At 38.0% G+C, this 16,777-nt stretch overlaps 1 protein-coding gene across 4 annotated transcripts in view; it reads right to left on the reverse strand.

Annotated features, from left to right (window-relative positions):
* The window catches only part of CHRM3 (cholinergic receptor muscarinic 3), a 248,872-nt gene that overhangs the window by 64,741 nt on the left and 167,354 nt on the right, over window positions 1–16,777 (reverse strand). For all 4 annotated transcript variants that reach the window (XM_082215046.1, XM_082215047.1, XM_082215048.1 and 1 more), the window contains one exon: window positions 8,908–9,170. The gene's annotated coding sequence lies outside the window, so the exon portion shown is untranslated. The remainder of the gene's footprint in view (window positions 1–8,907; window positions 9,171–16,777) is intronic.

Raw genomic sequence — 16,777 nt, forward strand, 5'->3', positions numbered from 1 at the left:
AGGGTTGGGTGGGTGAATCTGGAAGGAAAACCAAGTGAGTCTGGGATGGAGAGCACCAGCCTTTTTCCTGGCCCTCACCCCACTCCCAGCCGGCAGCCCATTGTCCTGCAGCAAGGTGGGTGGCACCTGGCCAGGCAAACCCGCGCAGTGTAGCAAACCCCGCCCACCTCTTGGGAGGGGGTGAGAGCAAATTACATACCTGTGGTACAAAAGGCATGCCCAGGAAACTCCACTTTCCATTGTTTATACATGCTTTCATTTGGGTAGTATGCCTGTTTAAAACATTTCTACCATGTTGTTGTAGGGCTGGCCCTATCATTAGGCAAAGTGAGACAATTGCCTCAGGTGGTAGCTGGCACAATGCCCTCACCATTTTCTCTGAGTATTCTGCACTAGCCTGTTCTATACCTCTTGGGTTAGCTAGCCTGTTGCTCCCAGGTGTGGTGGCAGATGTTGCCCCAATGTCAGTACTAAAGAAAAATCAATTTGCCATTCCATCATTCTGCATGCAGTTGTGAGGCAGGGCACCATTGTATCCTGCAACTCAGGCAACAAAATGTATTGGGCTGGCCCAGCTTGCTCACTGAAAACAATCTGTGATCAACTGCCCTTTTTGCTATCTGCAGTCATATTTTCAATATTCCTATATGACCTGTAAGAGGCTTATAGCTTAATAGACTCTCTGGACTTTTCTAGTATGACCTGGAGTGCCCTTATCGTGTTCTGTGCAAAGGTATAATAGAACTAAATCTGCAATCCCTATACATTTCTATTCAAAAGTAAATCATATTGCGTTCAATGGGACAAGATCCCAGTTAGTTCAGAATTGCAGCCAAAGTTTTTATGGAAATCACTATATCTAGTGTGTTTCTGAAGTGCTGGTGCTGTGATAGCCAAGCCTGAAAGCAATAATGTTAGTTCCTGGGCTCCTAGAACACAACCTGGAAGATGCATGTTACTAATAACATGTTTGTCATAATATACATGCTACAAATATTTAAGTAGTGATATGCACGATTTTGTACTTTCACCATTTAATGTCTAATTGAGGGGATAGTTTGGGATTCAAGGGGAGTTTTCCCCAGTAAGAAACTAGGGATATTCTAAGTAATAACATTCTACTGGGACAGCTTTAGATGATCATGTATTTGGACAATTGGATACAAATAGGACAAAGCAAAATGAGGGGAAAATGGGGAAAGCTGATGTAAGTAAAGATTCATTATAAAATGTTCAATACACGTTGTTGCATTTCCAACAAACAAAACTCAAAAATAATTCTCACATTTCTAAGCAATATTGGCTATAGATATATCCTGAACAATTTGTCTTCTGGTGAACAAGTCACAAAAATCTAGTGTTCTGCTGCAGATCTTGTAAACACATTTTCTTAGACAGGATTTAGCCATTTGGACTTTCCCCTGCATTTGTCAATGACAAAATGGTTGCAGAACTAACAGAAGGATAAAAATGACAATATAGATACAGGGGCAAATGCAGGGAGAGTTGATAGATATTGTAAAGAGCCTATTTTCTACATACTATGCACACTTTTCATTAATTAGGGTTTCTTTAAAAATAACACCACAAGAGGAACGCCTGACAAAACTTTACAAGGAAGTTTGTGATTACTATACAGTTCTGAAAAATAAATAAGAACAAAGACTCACAAACATAGGAAACCAGGCTCACTGTCAAAACAGCAAGTGGAAAATCAAGCACTGAGAATAGCAGTGTCTCTGACTGCTCTATGCTATGTGTCAGGATAAATATAACTGCAATATGACAGCATTCTTTCCCTGACTATATGATGGCATTTTAGCCAGGGTATGCACATCTTCAATGAGAGTAACATCACACAACATTTAACATGTATTTTATTCTACTAAACAGTGCAATTAGCAGTGGGAATGGACTTGAAATCATACAAAAGGAACATGTCACAAGAATCATCAAGAATCCTTGGAATATTAGGTACTCTAGACAGTGACTCTGTAAGTGAGGAAAAGACAAATGGAATCTTACCAATAATTTTATATCAGTGACCAGGGTGTAAGAAAAGATTGCAATCTTTGGAACATGTAGATGAGCAAGCCAATTAACTTGGCTAAATTTTGGAGTAAGTGGCTGGAACCTAGATATAGTGTCCCCCCCCCCCCGTTAGTTGTGCATTATAAAAACATTATTGCTTCATTTTCTTTAAAAAAAAATCTTTTTGGAGAGTAGAAAGGAGGCTTATTTTGGATTTATGAAAATATGACAACTAAAGTCCAAAGTTAAGAGCAAACAGAACTGTGGCAGCAGATACAGATATGCATGTATTATAACCCAAATCAAATTGTTTTATTCTGTAACAGTCAAAACTTCTGGTTTAGATTTCTTACATCACAAATAAGTCCTCATACTATAATAGGTTAATATCAAACAATTCAGCCTGATATGCTTTGTGTACCACTACAGAAAGCTATACTACACCACAAGATCTTTATAGGATCTCAATCAAGATCTTTATAGGATCATCAAAAGCATCTCTACCCCAAAGTCCCAACTGAGTTCATTCACTGGCTTCAGATGCTGTCAAAGAAGAGTCACTGCAATGTATGACACCATATGTGCACTCTGCAATAGCACTGAGGCATTCGTGTAACCCTCTGAGAAATTCTGTATCAGTCTCTGGACTTTCCCCAACTGTTAGATCTCATGTGGGACCGGTGCCTCCCTACAGGATTACTACCTTTCAGTCCTTATAGCTGGCCTTGGAGGCCAGCTAGTGGGTGTCAGCTAGGCAAAGGAAGCTTGTTGAAGGGCAAAGCAGATTTGTATTTTGACAATGTGAAATTTGTGAGAAAGGAGGCTGGGATGGTGGCAGTAAGGACAGGGAGGAAGGCAGGGAGGAAGACACTACTCTAAGACAATGATTTAGCCGGTGTCAAAATATAAACAGATGCAAATGATAGTAAGATATAACTGGTTGTGGTTCTGAGTATCAGCAATCTTTTAAAAGCTGGTGATTCTTTATTATTATTTAAGCTACTTATAAAAGGTTTACTTTTCATTATAATTAATCAAGCACAAAATCTTTTCTATAGTAAATACAGAAGCTATATGATTCAATGACATTACTGGCATCCTTCAGTGTACAATATAAAACATGGAAGGGAAAAGTATTTGGAGCAAACAGGGAAAATCACTACCCAGGTACAAATTTCCATCAGATTTTACCCTCCAACCACACATGCTTCTTTTTCTGTAATTGGTATCACACAGTAGGGACTATTCCATTTATGAAAATGTTAACTTCCAATCAAAAGGAATATTTATGTTAAACAAGTAGAAGGAGTTTTGCCAACTTACAGCAGTAGCTGAGACTTAAGCTGCAAAGCAATAATTAATTATTGAAGTTTACTGCAAAGGGATAAAATCTAGAAACAGCTTAGTATAATATTTCACTGCAGGTGTTTCATGGAATTAATAAACAAATCCTTGTAAATCAGTTGGTCCCATCTATGGGTTTGACAAATCTATATCCAGTGGAGGCTGGTCCACTAGGACTACTGGAGCACAGTGCACACAATGAGAATGCCAAGCAATTTTTAAAAGAGTTTCCTCTCCAAATCTCAAAGCTATGAACTCTTCCATTTCCCATACACATCTTTAACTTCTGTTTGAACTGAGAGAAGCCCTGCAAACATTTCTGTCAATCTATTTCTTTCCCTCTGGCTAATCAGCGCTGCACCAGACAGCCAATCCTAATCCAAAAGTATGGCTATGGCGAAGAGGTCCCTGCCATGTGCCTGATCGAACTGCCTGAAATTCAGCTCTACTAGGAAGGCTCCATCGCCATCTGTTGTCATCAGGGCTTTCCATCACAGCTACTGTAGCGAATTAGGCTGGAGTCAGGACTGCTTCACATGTGGTAACCTTAACCTGTATCAGAATCATGCATCTGTTCTGAGCATGCTCTGAGCTGTTTCCTTCAAAGCTCCACCTACCTAACAAGGCCTTAGGAGTGTGCATGTTTCTTGAACACTGCCTTTTCAAGTAAGAAGTGCAAATTCATTTATACACTTAGAATCAATGCAAAAGATTGTTTAATTACCTTTTCAGATTATAAAAACATGCATTCTGTGGTACGGAATGAGCAAAATCATGGCACTGCATGTATCCAAGGAATGTGCTCTGAAAGCAGCAGCTTACGTAAGGAAAACACGTACGCTGCATACACACCAGTTCTTTTCTTTAATTGCAAAGTATCTCAGTGTGCTCATTCATGCTTCCCTAACCCTTTCACTGACAACACAATATGACCTAAAGCTACAAAATGATACCAGCAAGAGATCTCTGAGCATTGCAATTAGCATGTCTCATAAGTATCCCAAAGAGTTTAAGACTGCCAAACACTACAAAAATTATACATTTGTCATGAGGTGTAATCGGTTAAAACTAACATGCACTGTACAACAATGTCTGTGACCCTCCACAATCTTGTTCTCCCACAGCTGCCAGTCTGCTGTGACTGAAGACATGTTTGCCAGTCTGTTTGGCTCACTTGAGATCTTAATGACATCCGCAGGCAGGAATGAACAGATATAGGTCCCTAACTTTTCAGCACAAAACATTTTTCATTCCAAAGCTATTCTGTAACAATCAATTTAATATGTTGGCCATTAGGGTAATGGAAAATTATTCTGAAAGTATTTTTCCCCATCGCTGTCCCACTACAGCTCCAAGGAACTTTAGGCCAAACACATTAAAATAAACTACACCCCTCCCCCTCAGGCAAAGCAATCCAGTGTTGTTCAGACCAGATAGCAAAGCATACTGCTTTATTCCTATTTGTTCTTCTCCCTTCCCTCCTACCTTCTAAGGGAGCAACTTTCATAGGACAGACATAGCGGAATAGTTTGCCAAAACAGTCATGAGTTGCAAGCGCAAGGCAAATATTTTTGATGCTGATTCAAACGGCACAAAGTAATTGGGCGTTATTACTAGAATTTCTTTAAGACTCTATTCCATTTTGGAAATAAGGCTGAATAGTATTATTTGTATAAATTGTGAGTTGGCATCTTTGTTACCTAGAGCCAAAAAAACCCAAAGAACATTTTCCTGCACATTTCTTACATCATTTGTTGGATGGAAGACTGTTAAAAAGTAGGTAAAAACTGGTGCATTTCAGTTATGTTCAGAGTAACGTCCTCTAAAAGCAATAAACATCGCTATATGTGTCCGATTATTTTCAATATATACAAGTTTTAAAGTTGTTTGCTATCTAGCATTACAGCTACAGAAAAAGTTTGTCGGATTCACTATGCACCAATCAGGTTGCAATTCCACATGTTCAGAACTAAATACTGCCATTTTCAAATCAGACTATATATTCATGGTTGTGTCTGACTGCTGTAGAATCAAAAAAAGATCATAATAGCACCAGAATATCAGTTCTCAAAGATGGCAGTAAATAAGGTCTCTCAATTAAGTAATGTTGTCATCCTGCACTAGACTCGGCTAACTTGACATTGGTATTTCATTTGGACAGAATCAACATAGGAAGCTGTCACCATCTAGCTCAGTATTATCTGAATTGATTGACAGTAATTTTCCAGGGGGTTTCAGAGAGTTTTCCCCAGCCTTATCTGGAGATGTCAGGGACTGAAATTTGAAAGTTTTGGCTGTAAAACATGCCCTCACCACCAAGCTATAGCCCTTCTCCTATTCTTAACACTAATGCCTAGGTGCCTATTAATGAACTCACATATTCAAGGAGACATGGCCAGCCCACCCATGAGGCAAGATGAGGAATCACATCAGGCAACCAGATCCACAGGGGCAGCAGATCCCTTTGTAGATCTTTACTACCCTCCTTGTTCCTGATGTAGTTCTTCACTCACTCCTTCTTGGGAAAAGCCATTTTGTGATTTGCCTCAGGTGCCAAAATGTTTTGAGTCGGCCCTGGAAGGAGAACTGCTTTTATCCAGCAAAATCTCAGTTCTATAGTTGCCACGTGACACAATCTCCTTAGCCAAAGGGGGGGGGATCTTACATTTAAGTAAACAATTACAATTGAGGGTGCCAATCCTGCCAAAGTTAACCAATTTTTAAGCCATTGATTAATGGTAGAGTTAAGCACATGATTTATTCTACCCAATTTCAGTCAATGGGAAAAGCAACTAATCTATAATGTACAAATTGGATAAACTGCAGGGAATTGCCTGTCAAAACATTTCATCTTGAAGTCCAGAAGGATTGCCAACTAGACTACAGAGAAAATATTGCCTGCTGGAATTGAATAGGTAAAATACAAAATCATAACTGATTGAATAATTCACACATTCAGAGAGGAATAAAGAAACTGCCACAGATTATTGATGATCGACCTAAAGTCAGAAATATTGGAATGACCCACACCAAAAAAATAGTGATTATGCAGTCAGACAAACAAGTAGTGCTAAAATCTTCTGCACAGTTAAGTATTGGCTATAGCCATGTGAAGTATTGGCCATGACACTTAAGGTTTATTTTTCAGAATGTATTGACCCTGCCAGAAAACTGTTACATTTATAATTACACAAGGAGAAACATTGATCCAATGATTAAAGGCATAAACTTGGAAGCCTAGGTCACTTCCTAACCCAGTAAGTCCCAGTTCATAACCACTGTTTAATTTGTCAGTTAGCATCTGTTTCCAAATCCATAAATAACAACCTCCATTAATAACCAAGAACTGCATGATCATTCGTTTAACAGCTAGTTTGTTTTAAACTCATTATTACCTACATTGCAGTAATATACATCATATTGTGTGTCTCTGTGACAATAAGCTTTTTAAAAAGGAAAAAAGAAAGAAAGGCAAGGCAAGGCAAGGCAATTTGAAGACTTCAGGGCCCTGTCAAATGATATACTGAATGAATCTGTCAAGGTAGTGGCTAGAACCACCCTTCAGGTTCATCCCAGGTAGGGAATTCATCTAATCTAAACCCTCATAGTGAAGCATGATACTATATAACCAGCCATCTAAATGATACTATGGAGGAGCAAAGCTCACTGTCACAGCAAATGTTTTGCATACAATTTACCCAGGTTCAACACCTGGCATTTTCAAATTAAAAGCATCGTGGGTAGTGAGACTTTGAAAGTCTCTCTGAAACTTCAGTGAGCTGCTTCCAGTTGAAACAGACAATATTGGGCTGAAAAGGACTCATGGTCTGACTCAAAACAAATCAGCTTCTTCTTCTTCTTCTTCACCCTCACATTGTTATCTATAAAATATTAGAACACTAAATATATCGTATAAACTGAGTTTGAGACTGATGTTCAAGGACATCTGACATAAATAGTCAACTCCTTAAAAGTTCCAGCTGTTGAGGAAAGACCAGTGAATTAAAGCTACCTTGTTTCATTTAGGCAGTGGGGAGAGACTTCTTGGTCAAGGAATGAGACAGGTAGGTGTCCTGAAGAACAGCATGTGAACAACTTCATTACAGTGGTACCTCAGGTTACATACACTTCAGGTTACATACACTTCAGGTTACAGACTCCGCTAACTCAGAAATAGTGCTTCAGGTTAAGAACTTTGCTTCAGGATGAGAACAGAAATTGTGCTCTGGCGGCGCAGCGGCAGCAGGAGGCCTCATTAGCTAAAGTGGTGCTTCAGGTTAAGAACAGTTTCAGGTTAATAACGGACCTCCGGAACAAATTAAATACTTAACCCAAGGTACCACTGTACTTAGAAGTTTCCTCAGCAATGAAAAGAGTAGTATTTTATAACACACATCAGTCTGCCATAGACGGCAAATGACTCAAAAATATGACAATGAACAGTATTCTTTTTGATACAATGAAATCAGTGGAGTAGTCAGTGCCAAGTGAAATCAAGGACTCACGACTGCACAGACATAACTGAAAACACGTATCTGAAAGCATTATGGTTTTTGTCCATCATAGCCTAGATGTATGTTTACTCTAGAAGACTGTTACTAATGAAATTTATCTACAGTCATTTAGAATCTATTGAGATTTTTGCTGCACTCTGCAGGAAGCATGTGGAATACAAACCCAACAGTAATACTTGTCTGTAAATCCTAGCACGCATTGAACTGCATACTTTTAAAAGGATAAGACCACATCAAATTCACAAATCAATTTTTCATGTATGAGAATGTGTCCAAGAAAATGTTTACCACCCTGCAACTCAAATACTGACTAAACTATTAAAATATGCCTACCTAGTTTACTGCCTGAGCCTGAATTCCTTGCATACATTCCTACAGAATGTCACAGAATATCCTGATAGTTATCTGGCTAATCTAAATTAATTTAATTGTGGTATGAACATCTAAGGGAAACAAAGTTAAAGACAATTCAGCAGCAGGGAATAAAATGCTTGACATTTATTGAAAAACTTTACATTTCCAGCCCTGGAAATTACGGTTGGGTGCAGAATCTTTCCAATGCTACCCTTCATCATGCATTTCAATATGCCGGAACACATTTAACACAATACTAAATAATTGTTTCTAATTCTGTTTAAAGTGCTAAGTGGATTAATTCAAAACAGAAGATTAAACGGTGTTATTTGCTTAAAAAAATTAAATTCCCATTGCTTCTTTCTGCCTTATTTGCCCCTAAATGATAGCATAAATACAGTTACGGTGACAATCTTAACTATATGAAAATGCATATATTGATACATTTCCCTGCCACCATTCTCAATTATTTTCTTAGGCAAGGCTCCAAAAATGCTTGTATCTCACAATAATCCATCTCTATATTTCATATGCTAACTCTTTAAATGGGTGCAAAATGCCTTAGAATATGAGAAAGACTTTGTCTCACTATCTGATCCTGACTCAAGTGATAACATTTTACAGACATATTTCCATTGTTTAAAGTTGTCTAAAGTGACCCTACCTTTGAGAATAAGTCCAGGGTGCTGTATTCAGTCAGTCAATCCTGTCGTATCCACCTTAGGCCTCTGTACTTCTCTTTGACAGAGGCAGAAGTGTGGCAACTAATCCAAGTGATGAACACCTCATGACACATTCCATACCATAACGATGTACCACAGAACATGGCACCAATTTAGAGTTCAGCAGAGTGCAAGAGGCAGGAGATTGGAGCGACTGGCGATGGTCCCAGACATTTTCTTTCAAGCCATGGATCACGGGGAGGATCTAGAGAAAATAATACAAATAAAAGGGCATTTCAGGGATGAGAATAATACAGAAAAGAGAAAAAGCCATTTATATTGTACTTTTAAAAAGTTCAATGACGCTTTGACTGTAAAAATCACTTGAATATTCAGGGAAGCAAAAGTTCAGAGTGGTCTTCAGATACTGTCTGAACTGAATCATTCAAGTGGAATAATACATACTTACTAATCTTTCAAAATAAGTTGGAAACCCTGCCAAAGGAATATGATGCCGTTTTTAGGAAGCTTTTAATAAAAACTTTTTATTCCAACAACTGTTTTGCAGTTCCCCATTACCCATACCCGATTCTAAGACTTTGAATGGCTTTTCCCCAACAGAGGCGTATATCTGGAAAACTAACTGCTGTGTTCCAAACTTGGAAATACTGGAATTGTATCATTTTATTGCATCTAATTACTATTATCATAAAGGAAGATGAATCAACTGATTCCCACCCCCTGATAGCAGCAGTTCTTCTAAAAGCACAATTATTCATAACTAAGTTTCTCAATGACTTTTTATAAAAGGATCTTAACACTGCACAAGTCATTTTTAAAACTCTTAATTCAATGCATCAGGAAGTACAGCTCTCATCAGTCCCAGCAAGGACAGCCAAAGGTCAGGGATGGTGAGATTTATAATCCAACAATATCTGGAGGCCACCATGTTGAGGAGCCCTCCAATACATATTAAAAGTAGACTGGTACAAGCAAATGCTTACTCTTCCACCCCCCACCCCCATGATTTCTTTGCATTTTAATTGTTGTGGGAGAACAAAAGTATCAGAAATGCTCCAGTACTGACTTTTATTTATTTGAATGGAATGTAAACAAGGGATTGCAAATTAGATATGTCTAACATCAAAAAAAAAAAAAAAAAACGAATCTCATGGCCACTGGTCCCATCACCTCCTGGCAAATAGAAGGGGAGGAAATGGAGGCAGTGAGAGATTTTACTTTCTTGGGCTCCATGATCACTGCAGATGGTGACAGCAGTCACGAAATTAAAAGACGCCTGCTCCTTGGGAGAAAGGTGATGGCAAACATAGACAGCATCTTAAAAAACAGAGACATCACCTTGCCAACAAAGGTCCGTATAGTTAAAGCCATGGTTTTCCCAGTAGTGATGTATGGAAGTGAGAGCTGGACCATAAAGAAGGCTGATTGCCAAAGAATTGATGCTTTTGAATTATGGTGCTGGAGGGGACTCTTGAGAGTCCCATGGACTGCAAGAAGATCAGCCCTGATGCTTACTGGAAGGACAGATCGTGAAGCTGAGGCTCCAATACTTTGGCCACCTCATGAGAAGAGAAGACTCCCTGGAAAAGACCCTGATGTTGGGAAAGATGGAGGGCACAAGGAGAAGGGGACAACAGAGGACGAGATGGTTGGACAGTGTTCTCGAAGCTACAAACATGAGTCTGACCAAACTGCGGGAGGCAGTGGAAGACAGGAGTGCCTGGCGTGCTCTGGTCCATGGGGTCACAAAGAGTCGGACACGACTAAACGACTAAACAACAAAAAGTTATTCTGAACATTTAAGCGAGAGTCTTTGCATGCTGCCGAAATCCAACTCAATGTTTTACATTAAAAGGGCAAAATAGGGCTATCATCAAGTATCTTAAAACCATCATTTTTTAATGAAGGATCCAAACATTTGAAGAAACACATTTTTTTCAAGTAGCATATTACATACGAAACAACTTTATTACTTGGAAATTATTGTAAGCCAACAGAGCTTCCATTTTTTTAAAAAAAAAATGTATTCATGGATAGAGCATAAAATTTAGACAATGTAGGTTCAAATCCCTATTCATTCATGAACTCAGTAGATTGCTTTGGAACTCTGTTTTTCAATTTTCAGAGGTCTTTTTAATATGTCAATATAAATGGCAATACCACATTGAGTTGTGAAGAACTAAGAAGCCGTAATACACATTGTAACGCTAAACCTGGGATAGAAATGAAAGTCAGAAAAAAAAGCTGGCTGGCCTTCATTATGTGGTACATTTGTTTAGTGAGAATACATCTTCCTTTTTTAAAAAAAGCTAGTAACACAATGCAAATAATGTAAGAAAGGCACAATCCTGGTTGCTTTCAGACTCTTGCCAGTTATTATGACTCTTTGAGTGTCTGAATCATTGACAAAGATTCAACATGCTGCTCACAATTTGTTTTACAATGAGATCAAAGGTCTCCCTTGCCTCTCACAATGATGCCTCACTCTCTCCTCCACACTGGCCATGTTGGCTTAGAATCCTTCACGTTCCTTAGTAAAGTGGTGGTCTTTTTAATCATAGCATACCGTGTTTGCCTCTTCATTTCAGTTGGCAGTGCATGCTGCTTTGACACTCACTGATCCACAGAGATGGAGCTACAGATTAACTTAGATTCAATTTAAAAGCACATACCTTTCAATACTCTTTATACTTAGTTCAAAACCTATTATAAGTAGTGGGGAAAGTAGCACAAAAGCCCTTTAAAATGAACTGGGTTTTTAAAAAATTTTTAATACGGATGATACCAAAAAAGGCTAAGAGAAGTACATAGTTCTCAACAGCTTAGTTGGTTTTTTAAAAAAATCAAGATGCTATATATTTCTTTGCTCATTATTTAAGATAATAAATGAGTCAAATGCTATTAATATCTCAAATCTACTGATGTCAATGGGAATTTCAACATGCCCCAGGTTAAGGAGAAACAGGTTTATTTTCACTTAAAATAAATTAGTTTCAGCTCATGTAGCATTGCAATTTGATGACAGTTGTCTAATTTCTCTTGCACTGTTGAAATACTTTCAATTTAAAAATGGCTGTTCTACTGCAAGAAGGGACAATTGCCAGTTTTTTATTACGTCAATCTGGGGGGGGGGGGGATGGACCTGTCACCATTCTAGTAATAAACCAGTGAAGTCTAGGGAGCATAAAATATCTGAATATCAGGCTTGTCCATACTGGGCTTTACTGTGAATTTGAAATTTCTGAGCATTGTTCACATGATCATGCTATGGCCTGTCGGCTACGCAAATAAAGTCTAGTAGTTAGTTCACATGATCCATAGGAACAGTTTAACAATAAAAATGAGTGAATCTCCTACCTCCTGGAAATAGTGGGGAGAAAAAGTGTTATGTGGACAGGCAGGCTGAGGGGAGCTGTGAGGTTGGATCTGACCAGTGGCACAAAGACTAAGACCTGCCTTGTATAAATGAAAAAAAAAAACTAAATATGATCTTCAAAACAGAAAGGATTCTATGACTAATTTGCTTTCTTTTTCCTTGCTGCCACATCAGCTATCCTCTTTTGAAACATTGTTAATGGTTGTGTTGGGTTTATACATCCTAAGTTGATTATGTGTCTTTATTTGTAAGTAGTTAGCAGAGAACAGATAAACATCCTTTTTATCCTGTAGCTTTGAACCGACTAGTTAATTACAGATACGCATCATATCTCTTCTTTCATCTTAAACAACAGTGTGATTGCAGCCAATGAAAACAAACAACAACAACAACAACTGATTGAGTGTTTTCATAGCTTACATATTTTGGCAAAGAAATTAATTAAATGTTTTCAGAATGTGAAATACTATCTGTGCACTCATGGGGGGAACTTGGATTATTTCACTGAGGACATGACAGAACTCCTTTCAGATCAAAGGTGTGTATTTGTGTAATCCAATAAAACCATTTCAAGGTTTAATTATCCAAACAAGTTCAGTCAAATTGTTAGAGCTCTTCTTCTGACAAGAGACTGGGGCTTATACAAGTACTGCCCAATCTTTTTGGCAAGTGTGCTACAGACAAATCAAAGTACTTCTCAAACGTATCATATCATACATATTTATCCCCACTGCCCCCACACTTCATCCTGGTCATTTAATACATTTGTTACTTCTGGCGAAGGGAGAATCAGTGCACTATGGGAAATACAAGAGCAATAACTTGTGTGATAGCCAGATGAAATAAGCTTCCTGCTCCTATCCATTTGGACAACAAATCACTGCTGCCAGTGCCTCTTGTGTTAACGTGATCCTATACAGCTTAGGACCAGGTTAAGAGACTGCCTTAACCCTTATAAACCATTCATACAGCCATTCTCAAAATAAGGAATAGCACATTACATGCTACACTGAGTATGTGGAAGGGGAATAGAACTACATGTGGCTTCTGACTTCGATGTGTTCAACTTACTGCATGTGTAACGATATAAAGAAGAGGGCGGGGTGGCCAGCATTATCCAACTTTACATGTTCAATGTGAAAAATTCAGTTGCTGAAACCTAATGAAGATTTGAACATTTAGTTCTTGGTAATGCTACAGTCCTTTGATGTGATTATACAAGACTGGAATTGGCTAAAAAGGTTATCGTCCACTTGAATTCAGAGGTGGTATATTGATGTAAACACATTTAAAAACACTAAACAGCCCTGGTTTCTATTTTACAAGCATGGACTAATGGACTACCATACACTAGGGCAGTCCTACCAAAATTCTCTACTGCCAGCAATATGCAAATAGCCAATGATAGATGCCTGTGCAGAGTAAATTAGATGACTGTGATATGGATATTTAGCGATGGTTCCAAAGGAAAATATTTCATTGCCCAATAAAAAGAACAAGGTTTTCCAGCGTTACAGTTACTAAACAAAACATTCACACATTACCAAATTTAAAAAGTATGTGAACAAATCATAATAATCATAATCTGAGTTTAGAGCACCACCAGAATTACTAATTTGAGAGTTCCCTTCAGCTGTTATTTCAGAGTCAACCTGACTTCCTTTTCCATCTCTTTTACCCATTTCACTAAATCATTTGAGCACAAATGACATTATGTAATACAGTGAGTAATGCTGATAATCCAGAAGCCGTCCTTAGGCAGCTTCCGCTGGAGACTATTGCCTACACTTTAACAAAAAGTAACCAGAGGAAAAGAAGATGTATGATTCCTGGGATCCTACTCCATTCTTTAAAAAAAAAACCGTGGTCATGCAATCCCCCCCCCCCAAAAAAAGGACAACAAAGGCTAACATTCACCTAAAAGCACATTTTTAAAGGTTAACTTGATACTTAGGAACAATGAAGATGTGAGAACAACAAGGCAACTCTATGAGGTTACAAAAGTATTATGATACTAAAAAAGGTGTACCAAACTACAGAAAAATTATGAATTATGCTGTGTGGCTTGTATAGTAGCTAGAATGTCCAATTATTGGCATATGACTATCTTGTTCAAGTAGGTGCATCAGCACAGTTTCTCTGCACCACAATCTATATAGGTCAAGTTCAAGCAAACCTAGATTAAAATCCCTGCAGTGGATGGCTTTGACAAAATCACTGTCACCCTGACGGTAAAACTTCGATTAAAATGATGTACAGTTCTGGCCTGGGGGTGGGGTAAGAGTGATTTGCAATGTATTAAAAAGTGATTGTGTTATAAACAAATCAAATTATCTTTTAAAAATCACAGTCCTGCACAATGCTTAAGTTATCCAAAGTCTGTGCTAGGTATGGCAGAATCCTGCAGCCTAATTATTTGAGTTAAGCAGATAAACTTGTTCATACAGATAAACATGTTCAAAACTCTGCTAATCACTGAAAGGTAAGAAACAGTGTTGCGTGACCAGTGACCACTGCGGCTTCTCATAATTTGCAAGTTTTTCCCCAAAACATATCCAAACTTTCCCTTAGAACCACAAAATGGACCTGAAATATTCAAGACGTTGAATTCTATGATCAATAAATTCCCTGCTTGTGGAACTGCAAGATGCACAACCCTGGATAATAGGCTAAGATAATACTATACTATACTATACTATACTATACTATACTATACTATACTATACTATACTATACTATACTATACTGTACTATTATACACACACACATACTGCAGAAACTTCAACACGTTATCATACCATTATCAGATGGTATATACTTCACATAATCACATCAAATCTCACAAATGAGTGGTACCATAGCAAGCACACATTTGTTTGGGGAACATCTTTGCTGGGAACAACACTGCAAATAACTCAGAGTTGATGAGTGAGACCCCTGGAGAGCAAAAACAGGACAATGCCTGCACTAAAGAAGCCAGCTAGTTAGCCACAGCATTAGCCTGCTGTGACTATAACAGATTCCCTGGAACAGCTTTTGAATTCTACCAACTAAGAACCATATGGTGTGTCGTGATGAGTAATATTCAGTCTGGCTTTCCTTATAGGAGGATGTTCCAAAAAAAGACAATAACTTCACAGGATGAAAATGATACTTTAATCACACCCAATCACGCAAGCATGTTGTCTAAATTAAACCACATTTGCTTTATTGAACTGCATCGCTTCTGTGACATCTCTCTCTAGGATTACAAATACTGCATTTTAAACAATGTACAAAGTAAGAAGAATGTGCCTTATTTGCTCCCATCTTGGAAACAGGAGTTGTATACAAAACATAAACATTTAGAAACTAAAATTTGGGAGGGTGTGCATATTTTGATTTTTTAAATAATGAAGTCAGCTCGCACTACAAGCAGTAAGGTATTTTCCCTTGTACCGTGAATTAAATCTGCACATGGAAAGCAAAAGGTATTTGCTGTCCTTGTAATCCATACTACTCAAATATGCTACATAAAACACATGTGGCTCTCCATGCATGCTTTCGACCTACGTGAACCTAACTCTTAAAAAAATATTTCCATTTCAATAACAGTGCATGAATTGAACCTGTTAATTCCAAATGGCAAACAACCCATAAACATTTGAGCCAGCTCTTAAACAATAATGCAATGGAATTGTAAAAGCAAACAAACACAGAAAAAATATAAACTAAATGTTAATGCATGCTGATGGAATAATGGGTTTGAACCTCTTGCTACTCATCTCTGAGTTTCAGACCTTTTAAGCTCATAACAACAAAAAAATGGAATATCTAACAAAGGCTGCTTCAGGTGTTATTTCCACCACCCTCAATAGAGAAATACTTGCTAAAAGCAAGTTGTATCCTGTATTCTTAACTTTGTATCCTGTATTATTAACTATGGCACAAAATGTAAATAGGAAACCAAACATATGCAGAAGTTATATCTTCTGTGTTCTCTGATAAATTGCATAAAGTAACCCACAGGGACTAACTACAACCTGTGGCATCACATTATTCTACAATGTTATAATTTCAGTTATTCTGAAAAACAAGGATTTCAAAATTAAATTTCACCCAGGAGAAGTTTTTAAAGAAAAAAAATCAAGTACAAAAACAGCTCTCCATGAATGCAAAAATATATTCTGACACCATTTCTTTTGCTTCTCAGAATGTGGTGCCAGGGGATGATGGATAGAGCTACCTCTATCTCCTCTATGTGACTAAGCCAGGCAAAGAGAATCAGTTGTCCAATAAGAACACCATTTCAATCAAAGCAGTCTCTCTCTTTATTGGAATGTGAAACCATTTCTGACTAGGAAAAGTGAGTAAAGGGAAAACAAAGAGAGAGGGGGAAAACAGGCAAAGACAAGATTTTGGGTTAATAACAATCTGCTGAAATCCCTCTCAGGCTTATTGACTTGTACGGAGGATTATCTACTCCTAATCAAACA

The sequence above is a fragment of the Podarcis vaucheri genome (genome assembly GCF_965113315.1).
Source record: "Podarcis vaucheri genome assembly, chromosome: 3".
Taxonomy (NCBI): Eukaryota; Metazoa; Chordata; class Lepidosauria; order Squamata; family Lacertidae; genus Podarcis; species Podarcis vaucheri.